Here is a 2170-nt window from a genome sequence, read left to right on the forward strand (position 1 = left end):
TTGATTTTGGAATTTAGATGCACTGTTATCAATTGTGCTTAGCCGTACATGTTCATATCTTTGAAGATGTGTCATGGAAGAATTCTTCCCTAGATGTTTGGGAGAATTCAACTGTGAAGCCATCTGGGCTGGAGTAATTTTACTACATGCTCATTTTTTTTTCTTTTGAGGTGAGTCTGTTCAAGTGTTCTACATCTGTCCCATGCCAATCTGGCTAATGTGTGAGTTTCAAGGGATTTGTCGATTTCCTTGAGGTTTTCAAATGAATCAAAGTATAGCTTTTCATACTATTTTGATATTATTAATGTAATTTTATCTTATTCTGTTGTGATGACACCATTATCATTTTTTATCAAATTATTTGTGTCTTCTCTTTCATTTATTTTGTTAACAGTTCAAGTAATTTATCTATTTTAGTGACCCTTTCAAAGAGCCAGCTCCTGGGCTTGTTGATGGTTTTATTGTCTTTCTGTTTTCTATTTCATTGATTTCAGTTCTCAACCTTATCATTTCCTTTCTTCAAGAGACTGTGGGGAGTGCCACCTGATGCATGAAGAAATAAAAAACACTTAGATGTCAAATAACAATTCTTCAGATGGACTTCCTTCTGACTCCTTGGAAGCTGCTAAAAATGCAAGTAATAAAGAAAATCAAATCAGGTGATGCAGAATCCTCAAGTTTTGTCAACTTCACAGGAATGACATGAAAACGGGTCTCACACTCCACGGAGCTACACTGAGACTTTCCCCAAGGTAATGAAGTGGAGAATCAATGCTCTGAAGCAGCTTCATGTGAAGTGTGTGCCATAGAAGCCTAGTTCTGATGAGGCACATGACCTGGAAAGGAAGTATGAAGCTTTCTACCAGCCTCTCTCCGAAGAGACAAGAGTTTGTCACTGGTGACATGGTGCCCACAGATGCAGAGTTAGAGTGACACAGTGAGAGCAAGAAGGAAGACAAGCCGACCTGAGACATGAAAAATAAAGTAGTCATAGCAGAAAAAAGAAGCTGCAGCAGAAGAGGCAACTTACGAATGAATTCCTGAGTTCTGGTTCACCATCTTTCGAAATGTAGATATGCTGAGTGGACTGGTGCAGGAATAAGATGAGCCAATCTTGAAGCACCTGAAGAATATTTTCTTTCAAATGAACATTTTCTTGAAGCACCTGAAGAACAAGTTTTCTGACCCTGGACAGCTTATGTCTTTTGTATCAGAATTCCACTTTGAATCCAGTGACTACTTCACCAATTCAGTCCTGACTAAAACCTACATGATAAAGTCTCAGCCTTTAAAGGCCCTTCCTTCAAAGTCTTTTCTTCAAAGGCCCTGAGATCGTTGACTGTGATGGTGCACCACTGATCGGAAGAAAGGAAAAAAATGTTACTATTAAAACCATCAAAAATAGCAGAAACACAAGGGTCGAGGCACCGTTAGAAAGGTTACTAAACCAGTGCCCAGTGATTCCTTTTTCAATTTCTTCAGCCCGCTGAAAGCTTCTGGTGATAGAGGATCACTGGATGAAGATTTTGAGTTCACCTTGGCCTCCTACTTTGAGATTGGACATTTCTTTCACGAGAGGAAGGTCCCCCGAGCAGTGCTGTACTTCACCAGGGAAGCCATCGAGGATGAAGAGAGTGTACGTGCACACAGTGGGCTCTGCAATTTTTAAGAAGGTGAGGAGGGGAAGAGGAGGAATTAGAAGGCTATGAGGAGGGAGAAGAGAAAGAGGATGCTGAAGTTAACGCAAAGGTATAATTTTTGTCTGATATTCATTCATGCGTTGCTAGAAGGATCTCAGCCAGCCTGCTGAGTGGAAGCAGTGGGAGACGCCCCTTCTGGGCTCGGTGGACCATTGGGACCTTGGGCCAGTGCTGAGCTACTCACCTAACATCCTCTCCCATGCATGGTTTTTACTCCCCTTTCCTTTTTCTTTAATATTGGGCTTAACCTGTATACAGTGACAACTCTATTGACCTTTCAGAAGTCAGATGCTCTCTGCAGCACCTCTGCTGCCCTGTGAGCTACCAGCCTTGCCCGGGAGTGGGAGTGCCCACTGAGCGGGCCATCAACGGGGGAGAGGCAAGGCGCCCAGGCTTTGTGGCACTCCTGCCTTCAGGGCTGCATGCTCCTTGCCTGTGGGGAAGTCCGCCTACTCTGCCACCTTGACCCC

The 2170-nt window shown here is 43.2% G+C and overlaps 1 pseudogene; it reads left to right on the top strand.

Moving 5' to 3' along the window:
* The first annotated feature begins 573 nt into the window (after positions 1-573).
* On the top strand, positions 574-1755 carry LOC102868418 (annotated as a pseudogene).
* Positions 1756-2170: the final 415 nt, after the last annotated feature.

The sequence above is a fragment of the Elephantulus edwardii genome, unplaced genomic scaffold (assembly GCF_000299155.1).
Source record: "Elephantulus edwardii isolate Elephantulus edwardi_28Jun2011 unplaced genomic scaffold, EleEdw1.0 scaffold00142, whole genome shotgun sequence".
Taxonomy (NCBI): domain Eukaryota; kingdom Metazoa; phylum Chordata; class Mammalia; order Macroscelidea; family Macroscelididae; genus Elephantulus; species Elephantulus edwardii.